The sequence below is a fragment of the Bos taurus genome, chromosome 12, assembly GCF_002263795.3.
Source record: "Bos taurus isolate L1 Dominette 01449 registration number 42190680 breed Hereford chromosome 12, ARS-UCD2.0, whole genome shotgun sequence".
Taxonomy (NCBI): Eukaryota; Metazoa; Chordata; class Mammalia; order Artiodactyla; family Bovidae; genus Bos; species Bos taurus.
In genome coordinates, this window is record NC_037339.1 from 59,969,636 (window position 1) to 59,996,823 (window position 27,188).

Consider the following 27,188-nt stretch of genomic DNA (forward strand, 5'->3'; position numbering starts at 1 on the left):
TAAGAAACTAGGAATAAAACCACATGACCCAGCAACCCAACTACTGCATGTATACCCTGAGAAAACCAGAATTCTAAAAGACACATGTACCCCAATGTTCACTGCAGCATTATTTACAATAACCAGAACATGGAAGCAACCTAGAAGTCCATCAACTGATGATGAATGTATATAGAAGATGTGGAAAATATCTGCAATGGAATATTACTCAGACATAAAAACAATGAGTTTGAGTCAGTTCTAGTGAAGTGGATGAACCTAGAGCCTATTATACAGAGTGAAGTAAACCAGAAAGAAAAGAAACCCCAAATATATTAATACATATATATGGAATCTATAAAAACTATATTTATGAACCTATTTGCAAAGAAGAAACCAAGACACAAATGTAGAGAATTGACTTGTGGACATAGTGACTGAGGGAGTGAGTGGGACAGATGGAGAAAGTCACATCAATATAAATGTAGTATCATGTGTAAAATGGATAGTTGGTGAGAAGTTGCTGTATAACACAGGGAGCACAGTCTGTGATGACCTAGAGGGGTGGAATATGAGGAAAATAGAGAGGCTCAAGAGGGAGGGGGTATATGTATAATTATGGTTGATTTGTGTTGTTGTATGGCAGAAACCAACACATGATGAAACTTCTAAAAAATGAATGCATATTTTAGACCTGTTTCCAAATATATAGCAAAATTATGGCAAACAGATATTTTTTTTAAAAAAGAGAGAAAACATATTGATGAGGGGTAAAGATAAATAGTCATTCCTGTTTGTTAGAAATTTTCCATATAAATATCATAGTAGCTAATACTAAATTCAACTGATTATGAAAATAATCTCATTTATTAGCTGTAAACAAGCTATTTTGACTCACCTCTCATTCTTCCCTCTCACAATTTCCTTCTTGAGCTTATTTTAACGAGATGGATGGCATATGGTGATCTCTTTCCAACCCTAAGCTTCAGCAGGAAACTGGCTTGCAGCTGGAATTCATAATGTGCTGATGCATCCCAGGACTTGCTTTAGTTACATGTGGCACTTCAAAGAAGGTTCAAAGGGACCAATAGAGAGAATTCTGGGACAGACTCAGAATGGCAAAAGGATCAACATGTGAGGTGCTGTCTTTGAAGAACCACATGTAGCAGTAGACGCAGAGCCTGGGTGCATGTTGTACATTTTACTTGAAGTGCCAACTTAATGTACAAAGTGGGACCTGGGAAGAATTAGAGCACCATTGAGCCTGCTTCACTAAGACGGAAAATAACATTCCTTGTTATTTAAACATGCAGAAGAACTCTTTATGACATCTAAATTTAGGAAATATAGCAAAGACAGAAGGAAAGGAAAAGAGAAGAAAATTCTGGAAAAATATCTTTGGGCTTATACTGTCCATTTTCTGATTTTTATGCTAAAATAAAATAGTGCATATACTATCAAGAGTAATTTCCTTATTTACAAAAAAATATAATATCATAGTCTTTATTCTCTAATGCTCCTATTTGTCTGATAATTAATAAGGAAAAGATTAATAAGGAAAAGACCTGAGGAAAAAAGATCAATTAACTCTTTCATGTCATTAACCAATCCCACCTGCAAAATATAAATTTTGTTGATATGTTTGTGCCTCATCCTCTGATACATATTAATTATACGACATCTGCAGAGCAATGTAACAACCAATATCCTCAAGAGGAGGTGCTCTCAAACCTGTTGTTGGGCTTTGATACCTGTTTCTGGGCTTTCAGGTAAATGTTAAACTGTATAAGTGGACAGAGCACGACTTGAAAATCCAAACTTAATCTCTTTCACTGATTTCTGGAAATGTATTTAAAATTATCAGAAGACTATTTATCCAAAAAAAAGAGTAAATATAATGCATTTATGAAAAATACATCACAATTGCAAAGCTATGTAATGAAAATAATGATTTCATAGATAAAATGGCAACAAAGAAAGAAAAGCCTCAAAATAAAAAAATCCCTGGTCTTCTCAGCACCTTAAAAGAAGTGGGCATCATTGGAGAAATGCCTGTGTCAGTGTTCAATATTTAGTATTCTGCTTGCATCAGGATTAACTCCTGTGTTGACCATATCAAAATATTTACTTTTTTTCAGTTTTTAAAAAATTTGAAATATATTTACACTGTAATTGAGCTCTTGTGTGTGTGTGTGTCTGTGTGTGTGTGTCTGTGTTAGTCACTCAGTCATGTCTAACTCTTTGTGATCCCATGGACTGTAGCCCACCAGGCTCCTCTGTCCATGGGGATTCTGCAGGCAAGATTACTGGAGTCGGTTGCCATTCCCTCCTCCAGGGGATCTTCTGGACCCAGGACTGAACCTGGATCTCCTGCCTTGCAGGCAGATTCTTTACTGTCTGAGCTTGAACTATTTTCTGTCTTTGATTTTTCTTATTTTTTTCCTCTAATTATTTCTTCTCTTCATTAATTATTTAATAAAATTGCATATATTTAAATGTACAACATGAATGATCATGTGTGTGTGTGTGTGTGTGTGTGTGTAGTGAAATGATTTCTGTATTCAACACAATTAATATAGCTATCTCACAGAGATAGTAATGCTTTTGAACTGAGGTGTTGGAAAATATTCTTGAGAGTTGCTTGGATTTCAAGAGGATCGAACCAGTCCATCCTAAAGGAAATCAGTCCTGAATATTCATTGGAAGGACTGATGCTGAAGCTGAAACTCCAGTACTTTGGCCACCTGATATGAAACAGACTCATTTGAAAAGACCCTGATCCTGGGAAAGGTTGAAGGCAGGAGGAGAAGGGGATGACAGAGAATGAGATGGTTGGATGGCATCACCGACTCAATGGAGATGAGTTTGAGTAAACTCTGGGAGTTGGTGATGGACAGAGAGGCCTGGTGTGCTGCAATCCACGGGGTCACAAAGAGTTGGACATGACTGAGCAACTGAACTGAACTGAGAGCACCTGTAATCTACTCCCTTAGCAAATTCCTGGCATTATTAACTCTAGTCATCTTGCTGTGCATTGTATCTCCATTTTTTTTTTTTTTAATCCCCTACAACTGTAACTTTGTACCCTCTAACCAATGGCTGGAAGAAGCACAAGCTGGAATCAAGATTGCTGGGAGAAATATCAATAACCTCAGATATGCAGATGACACCACCCTTATGGCAGAAAGTGAAGAGGAACTAAAAAGTCTCTTGATGAAAGTGAAAGAGGAGAGTGAAAAGGTTTGCTTAAAGCTCAACATTCAGAAAATGAAGATCATGGCATCTGGTCCCATCACTTCATTGGAAATAGATGGGGAAACAGTGTCAGACTTTGTTTTTGTGGGCTCCAAAATCACTGCAGATGGTGATTGCAGCCATGAAATTAAAAGATGCTTAGTCCTTGGAAGGAAAGTTATGACCAACCTAGATGGCATATTAAAAAGCAGAGACATTACTTTGCCAACAAAGGTTCATCTAGTCAAGGCTATGGTTTTTCCAGTGGTCATGTATGGGTGTGAGAGTTGGACTGTGAAGAAAGCTGAGCGCTGAAGAATTGATCCTTTGGAACTGTGGTGTTGGAGAAGACTCTTGAGAGTCCCTTGGACTGCAAGGAGATCCAACCAGTCCATACTAAAGGAGATCAGTCCTGGGTGTTTTTTGGAAGGACTGATCCTGAAGCTGAAACTCCAATACTTTGGCCACTTGATGCGAAGAGTTGACTCATTTGAAACAACCCTGATGCTGGGAGGGATTGGGGGCAGGAGGAGAAGGGGACGACAGAGGATGAGATGGCTGGATGGCATCACTGACTCGATGGACGTGAGTCTGAGTGAACTCCGGCAGTTGGTGATGGACAGGGAGGCCTGGCATGCTGCAATTCATGAGGTCGCAAAGAGTTGGACACGACTGAGCGTCTGAACTGAACTGAGCTGAACCATCTCCCCATTTTCCTCATCTCCCCACTGCTAGTAACCACTCGTCTACTCTCTGCTTCAGTATTTTTAGATTTCACATACAAGTGAAATCACACAGTATTTTCTTTCTTTCTGGCTTATTTCACTTGGCATGATTCTCTCTAGTTTCATTCATATTATTACAAGTGATGAGCCTTTTTTCAAGGCTCAGTATTATTCAATTGTACTCATACACCACAATTTCTTTATCCATTCATCTTTTGACATAAATTTAAGTTGTTTCCATAACTCAGTTATTGTGAATAACTCTAAAATTACATGGGAGCACAGATATCTGTTCGAGATACTAATTTTACTTCTTCACTGGAGAAAAGACATTAATAAACATTTTTTTTTTTCCAAATGTGATATACTAATGGCCAACAGGTATATGAAAAGGTGCTCAAGACCACTAATCATCAGGAAAACACAAATTAAAACCACAATGATATATCACCTGTTATAATGGTTATTATCAAAAAGATAAATAGTGACAAAAGTTGGTGAGGATATGGAGAAAATGGAACCCTTTTGCACTGCTGATGGGAGTGTAAATTTGTATAGCCATTATGGAAAATAGTAAGAAATTTCCTCACAAAACTAAAAATATATCTCTCTTCTTTTTAATCTCCTTGAACCATATGAGTTTATATAATTTAACTTCCTATCCCTCAAGATATATATGTATATATGCATATATATACATATGTAACATACAAATATATGAATAACATATATAAAGAAATATGTATATATGTGTAATAAGTATATATGTATATGTTTATATATCATGATTATTCTAATTATTCTTATTACAATTATCCTAGTAGATTAATATGCTCACAAGTCCCCAGTGAACAGACCAAACTTTAGTTTTCTATTTCTAATATACTTATTTACCTTTAGCATTTCCACACTTACTGATCTTTTGCACTAGCTCTCCCTTCTATCTATAATGTGCTTCTCTTCACTCATTTCATGGCTGGAAATGTTATATCCCTCAATTTTAATTTGGGTATCATTTTCTCAGAGATGCATTCCCTGATCACCTTAAGTATCTATGGTCATACAGAGTATTCCAGCAAATATCTATTATAGAATCATATTATTTGTACTATTTAGGTTTGGCTTCTTTAAATATTTTTATTCCCATGAGTTTTGAAAACATTTATCTTGTGTACTACTGAATCTCTTTGGCATATTCCTGGCAGATAAGTGATGTTTCATAAAATATATGTTAAATAATAAATATTTGCTAAATAATTTAGCGGTTCCTAATTAATGAAATATTTCTGAAAAAAATACTTGTTTTTACAAACTCCTATAGTCTACTTATAGTCTACTTGAAACAATTTATTTTGTTCATTAGGTTTTTTTAATACATTGAGTATTTGTAATTTTTTTTAAATTGTGGAACTCTAAAAATTAATTTAGGTGATACTCTCATTGTTATTATAAAATCTAAGTAAATTTAGTAGTCTACTATAATGGTTTGTTGCATAAAATTTACCTTTTTTTCATTGGTTCCTCACTTGCTATTTTTAAGATCACATAATTAATTTTATACTATTATAGCATTAAATTCCATATCTAATTGTGGCACCATATCTTTTCTCATTTTCTAGTTAATGGGGTTAACAATCTTCTACTAAAGCCTTCAGAGTGACTATATATAAATATATATACATATATACACATGTGTATAATATACATATACAGTATACACACAAAATATATGCACACACAAATAATTGTATTTGTAAACATAAAATAGCACTAAATCTGGCAATTTTTAGGGAAGATTTGATTGAAATATTTATTCATATGGAATTAAATGAGTATTTATAACAAAGGGAATGAAGAATAGAGATTTTCCCAGTTACTCTCTATTCTAGAGAGAAGAGGGTATATCAGTATTTTCAGTGTATTACAGATTTATGAACTATATGTTTCCTCCACAAATGTTTTCCTACCATGTTTTTACTAACTAAATTGAAAAAAATTGTCCAATTATAGAATAATTTAAAAGAAAAAGTTTTTCTTAATAAAGAAAGGAGCTATTTTTTATTTATTTGTAATACTTGTCTGCATGGAATCCCTAATGAAACTATCAAGTCAATTTAAATTCTGCATCTATTTGCAGAGAGAGAGAGAGAGAATGAGTGTGTGTGAGTGAAGAAAAATGCTGTGGTTAGATTCATTCTGCAAACAATCAAATGACAAGTCACCATTCCTTAGGGCAATGGTCTGAGGTACTTAAATTCGATTCTTTTGTTATAACCAAGCACTCTAGATAGACCTGTATTTACAAAGTGGTTAATTTTGCTCACTGCATTGCCTACAAGGTATTTTCTTAAATTTAGAATTCTTTGAGAAGTTTCTCAAACATATTTCATGGATGTATCCCAAATAGTAACAGAGAAGAAAAATTAGGGGCAATTGAATATGGTCCACTTCATCTGCTTCCAGTGCAAAGTCAAAACATACTCAAATATTTGGGGGTTCCCAGGTGGCCTTAGTAGTAATAAACCCACCTGCCAAGGCAGGAGATGTTAGAGACTTGGGTTTGACCCCTGGGTCAGGAAAATCCCCTGGAGAAGAACATGGCAAGCCACTGCAGTATTCTAGCCTGGAGAATCCCATGGACCGAGGAGCCTGCAGGCTACAGTCCATAGACTCGGAAAGAGTTGGCCATGACTGAAGGGACTTATATGCACTAAAACATTCATGCTATTCTTAAAATTTATGCCAGTTTCAAACTCTATATCATCAGTTCAGTTCAGTCACTCAGTCATGTCCAACTCTTTGTGATCCCATGGACTGCAGCACACCAGGATTCCTTGTCCATCACCAACTCCCAGGGTTTGCTCAAACTCTTATCTGTCAAGTCAGCGATGCCATCTGACCAACTCATCCTCTGTCATACCTGTCTCCTCCTGCCCTCAATTATTTCCGAAAGCATCATGACTTTTCCAATGAGTCAATTTTTTGCATCAGGTAGCCAAAGTATTAGAGCTTCAGCTTTAGCATCAATTCTTCCAATGAATATTCAGGATAGATTTCCTTTATGATGAACTGGTGTGATTTCCTTAAAGTCCAAGGGACTCTGAACAGTCCTCTTCAACACCACAGTTCAAAAGCATCGATTCTTTGGTGCTCAGCTTTTTCTATAGTCCAAATCTCACATCCATACATGACTACTGGAAAAACCATAGTTTTGATTTGAGGGACCTTTGTTGGCAAAGTAATGTCTCTGCTTTTTAATATGCTGTCTAGGTGGGTCATAGATTTTCTTCTAAAAGGAGCAAGCATCTTTTAATTTCATGGCTGGAGTAACCATCTGCAGTGATGCTGAAGTCCAAGAAAATAAAGTCAGTCACTGTTTCCATTGTTTCCCCATTTATTTGCCATGAAGTGATGGGACCAGATGCTATTTTCTTAGTTTCCTGAATGTTGGGTTTTAAGCCAACTTTTTCACCCTCCTCTTTCACTTCCATCAAGTGGCTCTTCAGTTCTTCTTTACTTTCTGCCATAAGGGTGGAGTCATCTGCAAATCTGAGGTTATTGGTATTTCTCCCAGCAATCTTGATTCCAGCTTGTGCTTCATCCAGCCTGGCATTTTGCATCATGTACTCTGCATATAAGTTAAATAAGCAGGGTGACAATATACAACCTTGATGTACTCCTTTCCCAATTTGGAACCAGTCTGTTGTTCCATGTCCAGTTCTAATTGATGCTTCTTGACCTGCATACAGATTTCTCAAGAGGCAGGTCAGGTGGTCTGGTATTCCCATATCTTGAAAAATTTTCCACAGTTTATTGTGATCCACACAGTCAAAGGCTTTGGCAAGTCAATAATACAGAAGTAGATGTTTTTCTGGAACTCTCTTGCTTTTTTGATGATCCAGCTGATGTTGGCAGTTTGATCTCTGGCTCCTCTGGCTTTTCTAAATCCAGCTTCAACATCTGAAATTTCATGGTGAAGCCTGGCTTAGATAATTTTGAGCATTACTTTGATAGAGTGTGAGATGAGTGGAATTGTGCCATAGTTAGAGCATTCTTTGGCATTGCCTTTCTTTGGGATTGAAATGAAAACTGACCATTTCCAGTCCTGTGGCCACTGCTGAGTTTTCCAAATTTGCTGGCATATTGAGTGCAGCACATTCACAACATCATCTTTTAAGATTTGAAATAGCTCAACTAGAATTTCATTACCTCCAGTAGCTTTGGTCATAGTGATGCTTCTAAGGCCCACTTGACCTCACATTCCAGGATATCTGGCTCTAGGTGAGTAACCATCATGATTATCTGAGTCATGAGTATCTTTTTTGTATAGTTCTTATGTGTATTCTTACCACCTCTTCTTAATATCTTCTACTTCTGTTAGGTCCATACCATTTCTTTCTTTATTGTGCCCAGGTTTGCATGAAATATTCCCTTGGTAGCTCTAATTTTCTTGAAGAGATCTCTAATCTTTCCCATTCAATTGTTTTTTTCTATTTCTTTGCATTGATCACTGAGGAAGGCTTTCTTATCTCTCCTTGTTATTCTTTGGAACTGTGCATTCAGATGGGTATATTTTTCCTTTTTCCTTTGTTTTTAGCTTCTCTTCTTTTCTCAGCTATTTCTAAGGCCTCCTCAGACAACCATTTAACCATTTTGCATTTGCTTTTCTTGGTAATGTTCTTGATCACTGCCTCCTGTACAACCTCACAAACCTCTGCCCATAGTTCTTCAGGAACTCTGTTTATCTGATCTAATCCCTTGAATCTATTTGTCACTTCACTGTACAATCATAAGGGATTTGACTTAGGTCATACCTGAATGGTATAGTGGTTTTCCCTACTTTCTTCGATTTAAGTCTGAATTCTTTCTTTATTTTAATATTCAATGTTTCTCCCCAAAATATTGAAGTATACTTAATGTTCTAAAAATCTATGTCATAATGCTGCTGCTGCTGCTGCTGCTGCTGCTGCTGCTGCTAAGTCGCATCAGTCGTGTCCGACTCTGTGCAACCCCATAGATGGCAGCCCACCAGGCTCCTCTGTTCCTGGGATTCTCCAGGCAAGAATACTGGAGTGGGTTGCCATTTCCTTCTCCAACGCATGAAGGTGAAAAATGAAAGTGAAGTCGCTCAGTTGTGTCCGACTCTTAGCGACCCCATGGACTGTAGCCTACCAGGCTCCTCCGTCCATGGGATACTCCAGGCAAGAGTACTGGAGTGGGTTGCCATTGCCTTCTCCGATGTCATAATACTTTGAGATAATTCCAGTATGGTATTATTTACCTTTATTGATGTTTACAAGTGGCTTTGTAAACATTCCAGTGAAACATTTTAATAAAAATATGAAATCCTGATAGATTTTGTAATAGTGCCTTGTGATAGGTGCTTCCTTCCCCACAGTTCAGTTCAGTTCATTTCTGTCACCCAGTCGTGTCCGACTCTTTGCAACCCCATGAATTGTAGCATGCCAAGCCTCCCTGTCCATCACAACTCCCAGAGTCCACTCAAACTCACGTCCATCGAGTAGGTGATGCCATCCAGCCATCTCGTCCTCTGGCGTCCCCTTTTCCTCCTGCCCCCAATCCCTCCCAGCATCAGAGTTTTTTCCAATGAGTCAACTCTTTGCATGAGGTGGCCACAGTACTGGAGTTTCAGCTTTAGCATCATTCCTTCCAAAGAACACCCAGGACTGAAAAGTAAAAACACCACACATTAGTGTTAACAATTCCTTGTTGTCCTTCACATGAATTAATGTTCCTATCTTTAAGTGCTTTGGTCTGAATATTTGAATCTCTCCAAAATTCTGTTGAATTTTAATCTCCAAATTGATGATGTAAGGAGACCAAACCTTTTGAAAATGATTAGGTCATGAAGGTAGAGGCCAAATGATAGGAAATAGTGTCCTTGTAATTGAGTCTCCACATTGCTCTGTAGCCCTTCCATCTTGTGGAGACACAGCAAGAAGTAAGCAATAAAGATAACCCAGAAAATGATCATCAGCAGAACTTGATCCTGCTGGTACCCTCTCTTGAAACTTCCAGCCTCCAAAACTGTGTGAAATACACATCTTATGTGTATAAGCTACCCAGTCAGTGGTATTTTGTCATAGTAGCCCAAATGGACAAAGACAGGCAAGTAGCTGTTTCTGTGTTATATTTAATTCTGTCATTTACTTTAAGGTACAAAATTTTTGCAGCAAGTTAAAATAGCACTCTATTTTATGTATCCCAGTGCTTTTGTTAATAATCAGCTTTAATGTAGAACGTTAACATGCACTCTAGCACGAAAAGGTGCAAATTGCCTAAGTGAAGACAGAGGAGTGATCTGGGCACAGGGAATGCTGTTACAAGGAGTGCTAAAATGTGCATAAATCATCACTCTCTGTGCAGCTATTACTTGAATTTGTCTTTCAAGCAGGGTGGATTTTCACCCTGCCAGATTTGCTTGGCATGGAAAAGGTCTAATTTTTAATAGTACGAAATAAGTCATGGGGTGTTTACTCTGCTCAAACAAAAACAAACAAACATAAACCCAATGGATCTAAATTACTTTTTTCTTTAAATCTCTGCTTTCATTCAGCTGCAGTCACTTACGATGTAAATTGCTTCATGATGTGTTTTGTCATTGCAAGGACACACCTTAATGCCTTCCTGCAGTAATATTTAAAGTGCTACTATTACAACCTGAAAATGTTGAGAAGCATGCAGATTAACTCATTCCCTTGTAAAAAGCTTAAAGAAAACATTTTCTGGGAAACAAACACAAGAAAATTCACAGAGAACAATTACAGTATTTATTAAATCTTAATTTTCCCTTCTCTTATACATACCATATACACAGATATAAGCACTCACTATACACTCAGTTCTTAATAGTGGGAATAAATAAGATCATAAATATAAATTTAATGAGACATTAATAAATTTATGCTGCTCCACGTTTGAGTGTATTGACCAACCTAGATAGCATATTAGAAAGTAGAGATGTTACTTTGCCAACAAAGGCCTGTCTAGTCAAGGGTGTGGTTTTTCCAGTGGCCATGTATGGATGTGAGAGTTGGACTGTGAAGAAAGTTGAGTGCCCAAGAATTGATGCTTTTGGACTGTGGTGTTGGAGAAGACTCTTGAGAGTCCCTTGGACTGCAAGGAGATCCAACCAGTCCGTTCTAAAGGAGATCAGTCCTGGGTGTTCATTGGAAGGACTGATGCTCAAGCTGAAACTCCAATACTTTAGCCACCTCATGCGAAGAGTTGACTCATTGGAAAAGACCCTGATGCTGGGAGGGATTGGGGGCAGGAGGAGAAGGGGATGACAGAGGATGAGATGGTTGGATGGCATCACTGACTCGATGGACGTGAGTCTGAGTGAACTCCAGGAGTTAGTGATGGACAGGGAGGCCTGGTGTGCTGCGATTCATGGGGTTGCAAAGAGTCAGACATGACTGAGTGACTGAACTGACTGAACTGACTGATAGCAAAAGTAAGTAACCACATTTTTGAGGAATTGAGGAAGGTAAGGAAAGGACACTGCCTAGATTACATGATCAGATTTGTATATTTAAACTATTATTCTGGCTTCAGAAGTTAGACTGGAGGAGATTACCAATCAATGTAATGTTTTGTTAAGACATTTACATAGTAATTAAACCAAAAATAAAGAACTGTGGCAGTAAAATGGAGAAAAACTTGTTTGAGACCATTTTTGAGTCAGGGCATATAATTTTCTCTTCATTTGTCATGAGATTCTGACATAGACCAAATCTTGAATAGTAGAATAAGGCATTTGGTAGAATATACAATTGAATATGGAGGACACAGATCATTTAAACATAGATTTTAAAACTAGAACCCATGAATTCTCATGAAATCCATGAATAAAATTAAGAATACCAAAATTTTGGATATTAAATAAAGCAAAACCTTTATTTTCACTGACTTCAAACTGAAATTCAGCATTTCATTCATTATGTACTTGGGAAACTCACCACCTTAGTTTTAACTGTACCTGTGAATTTATCAGCCATAGAAATTGCATATATATTTATATTGCATTTCAGTTGTCACAGCTTTGTCCAAATATTATTTAATCTCTTCTAATACTTCTACCCTTTGAAATTACACTATTTATTAGATGTGCCACTAGATCATTCTTTGTCTGTAAAAAAGAAATACATACATTGCCATATCACAAATGTTTAATATTTCATAACAGCATTGCAATATATTTAGTTCCTTTGAAATCTTAGATATTTTATATTATATATTAGAAAAACAATTTTCCATGACTTTCCACTGAACAATGAAATTTTTAGAAATTCTGCTTACAGTGGTACAACTATGTATATTATCCTTGCTAGCAGAGGCTGAGCTTGACAATAAGACCTACTTGTAATAGTTCACCAAAAGCTGACAATGATTGTTGAGCTTTTTTTCTACCTTTACAATTCCAGTTAAGGGTATGGGATTCCTAGGCCACAAGATGTAACAAAATTGTATGTCAGAATCAAAAGCATAAACTTGAAGAAAAGTCTGGCAAAAAAAGTTAAGTTAGAGGAAACAGGAAAGATGGATAAAATGTCTATAGAAAGTATTTTCTTAATGACAGAAGAGGCACAGCTCTGTGAAACAGTTTGAGTCGAGATCAAAATCTCTAATTCTGTGGTAGGTGATGAAAGGGACTGTTGCCAAGAATAAAGTTAGAATTCGAATTGTCAGAATTCCTCATGGTAGCAATAGGTTTGAATGTATCACTGAACTTGAAATCCTCTTTTTATATATTTGTAGATTTCTTGTTCAGGCCATCCTTTATATCCAGTATAAGAATCACTATTGTTATCTTTCTGGTGGAAAAAGAATCTTGAGCTTTTAACCTTTGACACAGTGTCTGCCTATAATTGAATCATAAAATTGAGTCATGAAATGTTCCATACACCTACTATATAGCACACGAAGCTCTGCTCAATATTATGTGGCAGCCTAGATGGGAGCGGAGTTTGGGAGAGAATGGATGCATGTATATGTATTGCTGAGTTTCTTCACTGTTCACCTGAACCTTCACAACGTTGTTTGTTAAACCGCTATACCCCAATGCAAAATTAAAAAAAAAAAAAAAGTCATGAAAAATGCTGTGCACCGTAGCATCAAAACTCTTGCCAGAATTTGTCCTAGCTCCTATAGAGGTACAAACACTAATGATGCTGGATGTAAGTAGGTAGAAATTTCAATCATTTTGGCACTAAAAGTTCTGAATGTTTACAATGTTCAGGAAAGTACATTTCAAAGATACTTGGGGATAACACGTCATTGAAAAACAATCAGGCATGTTTATGATAGGGGAGGATGTTTAAAATTTATTTGATTCTAAAAAGTTTCTGATGTCACAAATAAAAATGTCATAAATGAGTGAGACAAGAGAATATTATCACTTATTTTTCTTTAGAATTATTGATATCCCCTAGGTTATAGACAAGGACTGACCACAAAAATAGTTTGTCTTTTGTTCAAAGAATTAGTAAGTTGTATTTAGAGGACCTTGGTACACATAATAATTCTGATGGTAACCTGTAATTAGTTGTATTAAATCTAATGAGTCAACTGGAAGTCACCTAGTAAGCTGCTCAATCAGGAAGGTCATGATTACTGCTTATTCTTTCTTATGTCAGCCTCCATTTAACCCTGTAAGAGGGGAGTCTAAAATCTGTTTAATAAAAAAAAAAAAAAAAATACTGCTGTTTAATGATAAACAGATCTTTTCTTTCTCTCACTAAAAAAAAAAAAAAAGTATGTAAGATTCCAAGACCCCTGGGTTCGTCTATTTTATTTTGGCTTCCATCTGATGCAATTTGTTTCTTATTGTGCTAACAAGACGTCCCTGACAAAAGGATTCAGTTGTCCATTAGAAAGACTAGTCATATTGTCTATGATCAATTCTAGGGAAATTATAAGCAAAGAGATAGCAGTAGCCAAGGGGAGGGGGATCTCCAGTAGAACCCAGTCAGGCTTCACTGCTGTACTTCTGACAGTGAGGGTTGTGGCCTCTGTGACTTGCCCTGAATGTGTGTCCCAGAATCAACTTGCCTAGTTATTCTAGTCCTAGATTTTGTCATGATTCATCTGAGCATCAAGTAGCTGGGAGGGGCTACACATATGTTGAGATAAATCATCAAATGTGAAAAGAGAAAGACAAGACTAAACAGTGACTAGAATTTTCAAATGGAAATCCTTCATCTAGGATTTTATTTGCTGTAGTTCATGGAGAGGTGGCCTTTTGCCATAATAACCTGATGGTTATATTTTTATGAAATTATTAAGAAGGGCTATTGGAATGTTCTATTGCAAAAGGAAATAAACAGTTGACTTTAAAAGAAGTAAGAATGCTTCTCTCCCCCAACTTCTTTGTAACTATAATCTGTACTATAAACATGGGAATCCATTGCTAAATAGCAAAGTATGGAAAAATCTAAATAAAGCCAAGACTGCAAAAGTATGTGGAATGTGTGTCTTGAAGAGAAAAATAAAATCATTATTGTAGGAGATAAGATGATAAATTATTAGAAAGTAAAGAAGTGAAATTTGAAAGTTGTGTTTTCTTGATTGACATGCCAGCATGACTAATGTGTAGTGAATAAGTTGTTTATGCTTCATTTTGTTCTCACTCCAACTGAAGATGCAACATACCATATTTGAAAATATTTTATAGTATTTCAAAAATGTTTCAATTCTAATTAAATTCCACAATAATCTAATTGTTATTCTTTCTAAAACCTGCAATTAGTTAAGCAAAAACCTGGTTTTGAATCCAGATAAGCATTCTTAAAAACTAGTTTATTTTCCTTTGCAAGGGAAAAATAGTAGCCAGACGTTTTGATTACTCACTCTCTCATTCATTCCTATAACAAATATTTATTGAGCCCCTAGCATGAGCCAGTCATATTTCTGGTCTTTGGGAAAAACATTAATTAAAAAAAAAAAGATTGAAGATAACTGCCTTGTAAAGTTTATATTCTAATGTGAGAGACATAAATAACAAACATGAAGCATAAGTGACCTGTTTAGTGAAGTAGTTTCAATTGAGAAGCTGAAAAACATTGGGGGTTGGGGGGCAGAGAATCCGGGATGCACAGAGCATTATGGAGATAGCACTGCAGTAGATGTGGGAGTTGGGGTTTCTCTGGCACCTGATATAACCTACAACAGAAACCATCAGTGAGCACCAGTAACTTTCATTCTAATAGTGACAAGATTTTGTGTGTTGGGAAGCAGAGAAGGTTGTTTCTTGGAAATCTTTCTTCTCATTTGATGATAGAGACAGAGGATCTATTAAAGGCCTTATCTCAGTACACAGGCCTGCTCTTGACCCTGTGATGGTGGATGGCTTAGAGCTGTTTTCAATTCAGAGCAATGCTCAGACTCATTTTTTACCTCTGTTAGGAGGAAAAGTGACCTTAAATTGAGGGTGCTTTATTGAGACCATTTTTGATGGGTTAAAGGATTCTGTTGAAACACTGTTATACCATGAGAAAGGGCCCCACCTTCACCTGAGCTTCACTTCATTAATAAAACCTTATAGTGTCCAGAATACATATTATAACCTACCATGATGTTTTGGGGGTAGGTGGAATACTCTAATTAGACTATAATCTTTATAGCTCAGACTTGCACAGGTAATTTCCCTCTATTAAAGAATCTAGCAGAATACACCTACTTTCTTTCTTAGTAAACACCCTTAGCCCCTAAAATCACGAGATATTGTATTAGATTCCTGCTACTGCTAAGTCATTTCAGTCGTGTCTGACTCTGTGCGACCCCGTAGACGGCAGCCCACCAGGCTCCCCCGTCCCTGGGATTCTCCAGGCAAGAACACTGGAGTGGGTTGCCATTTCCTTCTTCAATGGAGGAAAGTGAGAAGTGAAAGTGAAGTTGCTCAGTCGTGTCTGACCCTCAGCGACCCCATGGACTGCAGCCCACCAGGCTCCTCCATCCATGGGATTTTCCAGGCAAGATTACTGGAATGGGGTGCCATTGAAGATGCTATAACAAGTGACCACAAATATGACAATTTAAAGCAAAAGACATTCATTTTCTTATGGTTCTGGAGGCCAGATGTCCAAAATCCAGCATGTCCATCCTTATGCTTTCTCTGGGATCTCATTTAGTCACTGTCCTAGAATTCTTGGGTTTGTAAACTCATCTCTCCAACCTCAACCTCCATATTCACAGTGGGTTTTCTTCTGTGTGTGTCTGTGTGAAATCTCTATTTGCATATCTCTTAAAAACACACTTGTCATGGCATTTGGGACTCACTGGATAATCCAGAATAAATTCTTTATCTCAGGATTCCTAACCTAATCTCATTCTTTAGCACATAACATCCACAGATTCTAAGCATTTGACATTGTGAAAGAACTTCAGTCTAAAATGGACTTGGAAAATATAAAATGAAAACTCTTATGCATCTGTCCTCAGAAAAACAAAACTTAAGGATGAGAGACTGATTTCCCATGAATGCCTGATCTACAGAAAACTGACAATGTTGGAATTTTCTTAAATAATGGTGAGTTTGTTGGGAGTTGCCCTCATATCAACCTTGGAAATTTTGCTTACAGTCTCCAGAGATGAGAAAGAAATGATCCAGGTCAGAGTGTTCTTGCAAAGTGAGCTGCATTAAACTTTCTTTGTCTTCTTGAGGCATTTTCAAAGTTGATCTCCATTAGTTTTTATTTCAACAGGATCTTTCTCCCCTTCACATTCCTTGACAATAAATACAGCCTACCTCAAACCCTCAGTGTATTCATCTGTAACTTGTTCCAGTTTGCATGTTCCAAATTCTGCTTTCTCTGCCATTCTTGAATAAACTCATATCTTTAAGTTTGCCTCAGGTTACATCTTTACTTAGGTCAGCAACATGGATATCTTTGAGAAGCCATTTTTCTACCCACCAGACATATAATGAGATTGAAAAAAAAACCTTAATGGATGAAATTTAGGAGATTTTATTGAAAGCATAGTGACCACCCTGAAAAGAAAGAAGGATATTGTCTTGAAAACTCTGATTTACCAAAACTCACTGTAGCCCTAAATTTACTTCCTATACCTTCTCGCTATTCTAGGTCCCTCCTGGCATAGCACGAAGCAGTGGGTATTGAGGAACTATGCAGCAAAGAAGCTATCACTGTTCCTTCGTCATCTATATTGAGTTTGATATTTTTGCTTTGCTAAAATTTCAAAATGTTTGAAATTTATAATATGTATAAGCATATATATATATGTGTGTGTGTGTGAATATTTCTGTGTGTGTGTATATGTGTGTCTGTGGTGAGAGAGAGAGAGAGAGAGATTATGAGAAAGTTCATATTATAAAGGCTGGAAAATTAAGCCTGTAAAACAAAATCTGGCAGGCTGAATACTCTAAGTCAGCTGTTGTTACAGAATTTCTTCTTCTTCAGGGAAACCTGTTTTGTTTTTAAAACTGATTGGATATCACACTATCCAGGTGATTTTCTGCACTTTAAGTCAACTGATTGTAGATGTTAAACATATCTAAAAATATAGCAACATCTGATTTAGTGTTTGAATAAATGGATACTACAGCTTCATCTGGTGGCTCAGTGGTAATGGATCTGCCTGCCAATGCAGGAGACATTGGTTCAGTCCATCAGGCAGGAAGATGCCCTGGAGAAGGAAATGGCAACCCACCCCAGTATTCTTCAAAGGGAAATCTCATGGACAGAAGAGTCTGGCAGGCTACAGCCCATGGGGTTGCAAAAGAGTTGGATATGACATAGCTACTAAACAATATAGGTTTCCTCCTAAATTGACATGTTAAAAAAAAAATTCAAGTAACCACCACATCCATTTTTCTTTGTATGAAGGAAATAAAACAGGCACTTAAAATTATGTGCTTCTTCTAGCATGGTAGTCTCCATCATACTTTTCCTAATCATTAAAAAAAAAAGAAAGAAATATGGCAGCATGCTTGTGTTAATTATTATGCTTTTCAATTTCATGCTATATTTTTGGACTTTTTAAATGCCATTTCTTCTTTTTACTATTTTAATAACATTATCTAACAAATCAAAGCTTGCTTACTGGCATTAGTTAATTAGATGTATATATTAGGCTATGTAGAGAAAAAAGCTAAATTATTTTCATTATTGTCTGCATGTTTAGTCATACACGCACACAGCTTTAGAGTTTTGCCACAACAGAAGACAAAAGAAGAAGCAGCTTTCTAAATGTTATGAGTGAACTTATTTATTTACAAGACAAATAAGTTAAAGGAACTAAGCAGCAGTAAGCCTTTTTGATTCTATGAAAAAATGACAATAATCTGACAATTTTGGGAGCAATCTATTACATCTTGTTCTTGCATCTTTATTTTTTTCTACTTCGATAAATCATCATTGGGATTTTGTTGCTTTAAAACAAACTTTTCTTGTCTTATAACCCCCAGGACTTGCCTGCTGTGTTTGTTAAGCAAGTTTAAAACATGCAAAGATATGAGATGCAGTCAAGTACCATAATGACTAATTTTAACAATGAACAGTAGGAGGGTTAAATATAGGCATAAGCATGCCATTATATATAACAGTGGGTACAGTAAGAGAATGGAAAATAGCTTGAGGATAGGCTTATTATAAGCATCATGGTTTGAACAAAGCAGAGGAAAGAATGTAATGTTTTGACTGATGGATTCTCTTTATAAGACGTCTATGGAGAGAAAAAAGCTAAATTAGCTTTAATCTTGTATACATCTTTAGTTATACATGCACATAGCTTTAGAGTTTGCCACAATAGAAAACAAAATAAGAAGGAACTTTCTAAATGTTATGAGTGAAATTATTTATTTACAAGACAAATAAATTAGTTATTAATGTCTTTGAAGCAGCCATGTCTGAATAATATTCACCACCAAGAATAATCACTTCCAGCTTATGTTCATCTAAGTTACTCTGAGTTGTCTTTTCATTTGCCTCTTAAGGATAAGAAATGCTTTAAATCTTCGTGGAAAATTAATTGACTAGCATTTCTGAAAATGTTTAAGCATTCATTGTACATTTTATTTATTTTTGCCTCAGAAAAAGAAATAACAAAACTTGACCTCTAAGCTTAAGGTTATATGATTGAAGGAAAACATACTTGTAAATTTCTCTCATCCACGGCCACCAACCCATAGACTGTTCTGATGCCTCACATACATTCCTTTTCCTCTATTTAGTCTTCCAGAGTGGTATTGAAGCCAGCAACTACTTCTCAACTGCTTTCAAAGTTATCCAGGAAAAGTTATAGAAAAATAGAAATAAATAAGCCAAGTTGCTGAGATTTATAGTATCCCTTTTGAGTAGAAACTGTCAGCTTGCTGGTCAGGAAAAAAAATACTGTACCCAGAAATGTTAAAATTCTTCACACTGAAAGGTAAGTGTTAGAAAGAAATTCAGAAATCATCCAACTCAACTATCCCTGGAAACTCAGAGAGGCAGAGAGATTGTCCAGAGCTACCCAGCTTACTTGTATCAGAACCAGATCTAGAACCCTGGATGGGACTACATACAGTCTACCTCAGAGTTTGAACTGTAGCCTTCAGATAGCTAAATCAGTCAGTTCAGTCACTGTCCGAATTTTTGTGACCCAATGGACTGCAGCACACCAGGCTTCCCTGGCAATCACCAACTCCCAGAGTTTACTCAAACTCATGTCCATTGAGTTGGTGATGCCATCCAACAATCTCATCCTCTGTCGTCCCCTTTTCCTCCCACCTTCAATTTTCCCAGCGTCAGGGTCTTATCAAATGAGTCGGTTCTTCACCTCAGGTGGCCAAAGTATTGGAGCTTCAGCTTCAATATCAGTCCTTTAAATGAATATTCAGGACTGATTTCCTTTAGGATTGAAGGGTTGAATCTCCTTGCAATTCAAGAGACTCTCAATAATCTTTTCCAACACCACAGTTCAAAAGCATTAATTCTTCTGCACTCAGCTTTTTTTATAGTCCAACTCTCACATCCATACCTGACTACTAGAAAAACCATAGCTTTGACTAGATGGACCTTTGCTGGCAAACTAATGTCTCTGCTTTTTTAATATGCTGTCTAGATTGGTCATAGCTTTTCTTCCAAGGAACAAATGTCTTTTAATTTCATGGGTGCAGTCACCATCTGCAGTGATTTTGGAATCCCCCCAAAAATAAAGTCAGCCACTGTTTCCATTGCTTCCCCATCATTTGCCATGAAGTGATGGGACCAGATGCCATGATCTTGGTTTTCCAAATGTTGAGATTTAAGCCAGCTTTTTCACTCTCCTCTTTCACTTTCATCAAGAGTGTCTTTTGTTCTTCTTCACTTTCTATCATAACAGTGATGTCATCTGCATATCTGAGGTTATTGATATTTCTCCTGGAAATCTTGATTCCAGCTTGTGCTTCCTCCAGCCTAGCATTTCACATGATGTACTCTGCATATAAATTAAATAAACAGGGTGATACTATACAGCCTTGACATACTCCTTTCCCGATTTGGAACCAGTCTGTTATTCCATGTCCAGTTCTAACTGTTATTTCCTGACCTGCATACAGATTTCTCAGGAGGCAGGTGAGGTGGTATGGTATTACCATCTCTTGAAGAATTTTCCACAGTTTGTTGTGATCCACACAGCCAAAGGCTTTGGCATAGTCTATAAAGCAGAAGTAGATATTTCTCTGGAACTCTCTTGCTTTGTTGATAATCCAGTGGATGTTGGCAATTTTATCTCTGGTTCCTCTGTTTTTTCTAAATCTAGCTTGAACATCTGGAATTTCTTGGTTCACGTACTGCTGAATAAATCTTTCAAGCAAGGCTTCAACAGTACATAGATAAATAGATAGAGATTATAGAGCAAGGTCAGGATCTGAACAAAGTTGCCACTCTAAGCTTTGTGATCTTTCTACTACTCCAAATGCCTCACAGAGCAACAGCATAAAAACTGGAGCTATAAAATCCAAAACGAAAAACGGCAAAAGCAAAGGAAACAGCTGTGTGATGTCCAATTCACCTCCCGTGTCTACTGAATATTCTTTTCCCTTGAAAAATTTATCCTAAAATTGTGCTTTCAGAAATTCAGACTAATTGGTATTCTTCCTTCAACATCTCCTAGTTATGAGCCAGGGAGGAAATTATTTAAAACCCTCTGCCTCAATGTTATAACCTATAAAATGGGAGAATTTATAAATTCTATTCAGTTTTTCCAAAGGTCATGTCCTTCTTGCCTTAAGATTTGTTCTATTTTAAGTTTCTTTAAGGTAAAGAATAAAGTATATTTATTTTTATAAAAACTAAAATATATTTATTTTTTAAAGCAACCCTAATTTCTAAGAAATTTGGCAAAACGTAAGTTATTTATTCAGTTCAATTCAGTCGCTCAGTCCTGTCTTACTCTTTGTGACCCTCATGTACTGTAGCACAACAGGCTTCCCTGTCCATTATCAACTCCCAGAACTTGCTCAAACTCATGTCTATCTAGTCGGTGATGCTATCCAACCATCTCATCCTCTCTTGTCCCCTTCTCCCGCCTTCAATCTTTCCCAGCATCAGGGTCTTTTCCAATGAATCAATTGTTTGCATCAGGTGGCCAAAGTATTAGACTTTCAGCTTCAGCATCAGCCCTTCCAATAAATACTCGGGACTGATTTCCTTTAGGATTGACAGGTTGGATCTCCTTGCAGTCCAAGGGACTCTCAAGAGTCTTCTGCAACACCACAGTTTAAAAGCATAGATCCTTTAGTGCTCAGCTTTTTTAATTTATTAGTCATTTTTCAGGCCAATGGAATAGAGATGGCTTTCTTAAGATTGGCCTTCCCTCATGTTTCAGTAAAGAATTTGCCTTTAGTGCATGAGCCCTGGGTTCAATCCCTGGATCAGAAAGATCCCCTGGAGAAGCAAATGAGTACTCACTCTAGTATTCTTGCCTAAAGAATTCCATAGAGAGCGGAGCCCGGTGGGCTCCACAGGGGCACACACTCAGACAAGACTGAGCAATTGACACTTATCTATAGCTCTTATACTTTTATGGATTAGGCCATTTTAATTAGAGTCATATCAGAATTTTTTTTTCTGTAGCTGTGTAGTCCTTTTTCACCATATTGTTAAAACAGTGTTAAAACAATTGTTAAAACAATGTTAAAACAATGGCTATTATTTGCTTACATTTAGAATGTGATATATGCACTATTCTAAGAATTTATTTGATCCTTAGAATTACCATATGAGTACATATCGCTATTATGCCCATTTTACAGAAAAGAAAACTAATGCTAATATGTTATTTGTCTATAGTCACATAGGCTACAAACTGGAAGTAGCAGAATTTTGTCCAAGCTAATCATGCTTCTCAACCTATTTTTTTTGGTTTGTTTCAACCTATTATTTTACATCTATGTTAAGAACATCCTGTGGCAGTCCTCAGTTGTTTGCCACAGTATAGAGTGCCTCTTCTTTAATAATAAAACTATTGATTTTTAAAATTTGAGTTAACAAGCACATAAAGTAAGATAACCCTCTCCTTCCACCTTGTACACTATAAGACCACACGACTCTTCTACCAGGGTGTGTGCTTGTGCTCAGTCACTTCAAGCCGTGTCTGACTCTTTGTGACCTTATGGACTGTAGTTCATCAGGCTCCTCTGTCCATCGGATTCTCCAGGCAAGAATACTGAAGTGGGTTGCCAAGTCCTCCAGGGGATCTTCCCAAGCTGGTGATCGAGTTCATGTCTTTCCATGTCTCCTGAATTCCAGGTGGATTCTTTACCCACTGAGTCACCCTCAGTTCAGTTCAGTTCAGTCACTCAGTCGTGTCCAACTCTTTGTGACCCCATGAATCACAGCACGCCAGGCCTCCCTGTCCATCACCAACTCCCGGAGTTCACCCAGACTCACGTCCATCGAGTCAGTGATGCCATCCAGCCATCTCATCCTCTGTCATCCCCTTCTCCTCCTGCCCCCAATCCCTCCCAGCATCAGAGTCTTTTCCAATGAGTCAACTCTTCGCATGAGGTGGCCAAAGTACTGGAGTTTCAGCTTCAGCATCATTCCCTCCAAAGAAATCCCAGGGCTGATCTCCTTCAGAATGGACTGGTTGGATCTCCTTGCAGTCCAAGGGACTCTCAAGAGTCTTCTCCAACACCACGGTTCAAAAGCATCGATTCTTTGGCGCTCATCTTTCTTCACAGTCCACAACTCACATCCATACATGACCACAAGAAAAACCATAGCCTTGACTAGATGGACGTTTGTTGGCAAAGTAATGTCTCTGCTTTTAAATATGCTATCTAGTTTGGTCATAACTTTTCTTCCAAGGAGTAAGTGTCTTTTAATTTCATGGCTGCAGTCACCATCTGCAGTGATTTTGGAGCCCCCAAAAATGAAGTCTGACACTGTTTCCACCGTTTCCCCATCTATTTCCCATGAAGTGATGGGACCAGATGCCATGATCTTCGTTTTCTGAATGTTGAGTTTTAAGCCAACTTTTTCACTCTCCTCTTTCACCTTTTTAGTTCTTCTTCACTTTCTGCCATATGGGTGGTGTCATCTACATATCTGAGGTTATTGATATTTCTCCCGGCAATCTTGATTCCAGTTTGTGCTTCTTCCAGCCCAGTGTTTCTCATGATGTACTCTGCATATAAGTAAATAAGCAGGGTGACAATATACAGCCTTGACATACTATTTTTCCTATTTGGAACCAGTCTGTTGCTCCCTGTCCAGTTCTAACTTTGCTTCCTGACCTTCATACAAATTTCTCAAGAGGCAGATCAGGTGGTCTGGTATTCCCATCTCTTTCAGAATTTTCCACAATTTATTGTGATCCACACAGTCAAAGGTTTTGGCATAGTCAAAAAAGCAGAAATAGGTGTTTTTCTGGAACTCTCTTGCTTTTTTGATGATCCAGCGGATGTTGGCAATTTGATCTCTGGTTCCTCTGCCCTTTCTAAAACCGGGATACCAAGGGAACATTTGATGCAAAGATGGGCTCGATAAAGGACAGAAATGGTATGGACCTAACAGAAGCAGAAGATGTTAAGAAGAGATGGCAAGATTACGCAGAAGAACTATACAAAAAAGATCTTCACGACCCAGATAATCACGATGGTGTGATCACTGACCTAGAGCCAGACATCCTGGAATGTGAAGTCATGTGGGCCTTAGAAAGCATCACTATGAACAAAGCTAGTGGAGGTGATAGAATTCCAGTTGAGCTATTCCAAATCCTGAAAGATGATGCTGTGAAAGTGCTGTACTCAATAGGCCAGCACATTTGGAAAACTCAGCAGTGGCCACAGGACTGGAAAAGGTCAGTTTTCATTCCAATCCCAAAGAAAGGCAATGCCAAAGAATGCTCAAACTACTCATCTCACATGCTAGTAAAATAATGCTCAAAATTCTCCAAGCCAGGCTTCAGCAGTATGTGAGTCACCTTAAAGGAAAGCAAATGTAGCATGTGGTCCATTCAAACTTCTGCAGAGAAGCATTAAAATCTACATACCTTTTTCTGACTCACTATCTGAAACTTCATGCAATGACTGGAGCTTTACTCTTATCTTGGGACATGAGTAAGAGCCACTTTTGGGGGATGTCAATGTAGAAAGTTAAAAGGAGCCAATTATATGAACCCAGTATCATCCCTTAATTGCCTATGTGAAGATTCTCTTTTTTATGAAAGAATTAAAATATTACAAATTAGTTTGCTAATAATTTCATTTACCCATTATGCACTACATGATACACTCTTAACTGACAGAATCTTAGATTTGTCTGAATAAATTTAGTTCTGATAAATAACACATGGACTGCAGATAGGCTTTACAGAGACTATACACTCTTAAAAATCAGATCATTTAACACAAAGTTTTCTATTTTAGTTTCTCCTGGAAAATTACATCTGGAAACCCTGAGATAAGCATACATTCTATTGTTTATCCCTGAACCACATCTCGCAATGTTTTTCATTTACTTACTGTACTGTTATGCTTTGATTGAGTCCACAGAACATAGCTGGGTAGAGACTCTCTCCTTGATAAAACTTGCTTTAAGAGTAGTAAGAGTTTTGTCTAATATAGTTTTTCATGCATAAACACGTAAAAAGACCAATTGCATAAAACATGTCACACTAGGCGCTACCATGCTATACGAAGAAATTCATTTATTTTAAAAAGAATCTAAATTGATACTTACAATCATTGTGATATCTTGGTTCTGAAAAAAGTACAGAAGGTAGCTGTGACTCCTGAAATAAAATTTAATATGATTAACTACTTCAGGACAAAAGCATAGTTGTATCTATTCTGTGTGTTCCCAGATATTCTTTAAAATATATATTAGTTATCTGCATATTCTGTCATTTAACTACACTTTATGGTAGATGTTACTAATTTGACAATAGGACTTCTAAGTCCCTGCAAACTGTTTCCGTATGAATATATGGCAAATAAATGTAGAGACTTTTTAAAATGTGCAAAGTCTTTTTTACAATCACTTTAGTTAGGGTAAACATAGTGAGTGGTTGGAAGACTATATATTTATCATGATAAGAAAATAGTCCCTTAAACATGTTTCTTTCTCAGATGGTTTTGATTTACTCATCTACATGCTACACAAACATTTTCTTCAAATATCATTATCATATAACTTCCAACCTAGAGCGCTGCAGCTGTTGCTGCTAAGTCACTTCAGTCGTGTCTGACTCCGTACGACCCCACAGACGGCAGCCCACCAGGCTCCTCTGTCCCTGGGATTCTCCAGGCAAGAACACTGGAGTGGGTTGCCATTTCCTTCTCCAGTGCATGCATGCATGCTAAGTCACTTCAGTTGTGTCTGACTCTTTGTGACCCTATGGACAGCAGCCCACCAGGCTCCTCTGTCCACAGAATTCTCTAGGCAAGAGTACTGCAGTGGGTTGCCATTTCCTTTTCCACCGACCTAGAGTACTTCAGTATAATTGAATCTCAAAAGTGAAGGACTTTTAGTGATTTCTGCTTTCAAGTTAACTCTGGGAAGATTTTCTTATTTAAATGCATATTAAAGCTAGGAAATATCTCCTCCCTTTGTAACCTGGCAGACTCTCCTGCAACCAACTAATGAGACACATTTTTGGAAAAACCATGTCAATCTTTAGCATAGTTAATCTTGATCTTAGAGGTTAAGATCAAAAGAAATAAAGGACTTGGACTAGCTTCATTGTTGTAATACTAAATTTAATAAAATGCATGTTTTTATAAATAGAAATAAGGGAAACAACTTCATATTAAATATGTTGAATTCTCATGAAATAAGAACTCAGCTTTTATATGTTAATAGCATAAATAAGTAAAGATATTGTGTTGATAATTGAAGTATGAAATTTCTATCTAGTATAAGCTTTATCATCAAATAAGATGAAAATACTCTAAAGCCCACTATTTGTAGCAATACATATTAGATTTTTGTGATAAATCCCAGTCTTCCAGGAAACAGACACACACACACACACACACACACACACAAGAAAATAAATTGAGAGACCATAAAAATTGAAAAGATAGTTGAGACTTATTTAAAAAAGCAGGGGGTAGAAGATAAAAATCACTGAAAATATATATAGTTGTTGTAGAACAAGTGTCAGAAATTCATCGGAAAGAGAGCCACTGATGGCGGGACTCTGTTGGCAGCTCATCATTTTTTAAAGTTTTTAAACTGTCAAATTTGGGAAATGTATAAGTCCAAACATTGTGAAATGTACATAAAATTGTCATGAAAGTATTTTCAAAAGCATGATTATTATAATAAAAAACAGGACATTCCTGTCCATTTAATAGTCAATTTAATTAACTAAAATTATGTATTCCTACTCTTGTATTTATGTTTGGTAACTTTTTGTACATCTGAAAAACATTAAATAGTCCTAATTGAATTTGACATTTTATAAATAGCTATGCTTATAAGTTTACAGATAATTTCTATAATTCTAGCAAAGAGTGCTTACTGATTGCACATAAACTATGGCAATACCTGGAAGAAATCAGAGTAATTTGCTCTCAGTTTAGCTCTTTTTGTACACGCTGTTTCATTAAATAAATACTAACAACAGCTCTGTTGAGGTGGGGTCTATAAGATTAACTCTGTTTCCAAGTTGTAATTGCGACTCAAGCTGGTCAAATTAGGTCCTGAGTCAAGGATAGAGCTGGTAAAAGAAATGGAGATCTTCAATCTGATTTCATTGTCTTCACTTTCCTTACACAATTATAACTATTGA